Below are 619 nucleotides of genomic sequence, written 5' to 3' on the forward strand. Positions count from 1 at the left end.
CTGTGTTTGCGACTGTTTACAATTGGCTAAATGAGTTTAAACGTGGCCGTACATCCACAAATGATGAACATCGTTCGGGACATCCAGTGGAATGACTTCCTCCGAAATGATTGACAAAATCCACGATATGGTTTTGAGTGATCAACAAATCAAAGTGCGCGAAATAGTTGAGGCCACAGGCATATCACAAGGTACAGTGTTTTCAATTTTGCACGAAAAATTGGGTGTGAAAAAAATCTCGGTAAGATAGGTGCCGCGTTTGCTCTCAGTGGAGAATAAACGCAATCGATTCGGAGGCTAGTTTGGCGCTTTTCCGTCGCAATCCTGACGAGTTTTTGTGTCGATAACTGTGGACGAAATATGGATACACTACTACACTCCAGAGATAAAGGAACAGTCGAAACAGTGGGTTTTTAAAAGCGATCCGGCTCCGAAGAAGTCGAAAACAGTGAAATCGGCCGACAAGGTGATGGCCATGGTTTTTTGGGATGCACGTGGAATCATCTACATCGATTACTTGGAAAAAGGACAAACGATAAATGGAGAGTATTATGCGTCGTTATTGCACCGGTTGAACGAAGAAATCAAGAAAAAACGTCCTCATTTGGCAAAGAAAAAA

Source organism: Odontomachus brunneus, unplaced genomic scaffold, assembly GCF_010583005.1.
Source record: "Odontomachus brunneus isolate Ranch 3 - 2012 unplaced genomic scaffold, Obru_v1 Obru_scaffold_057, whole genome shotgun sequence".
Lineage (NCBI taxonomy): Eukaryota > Metazoa > Arthropoda > Insecta > Hymenoptera > Formicidae > Odontomachus > Odontomachus brunneus.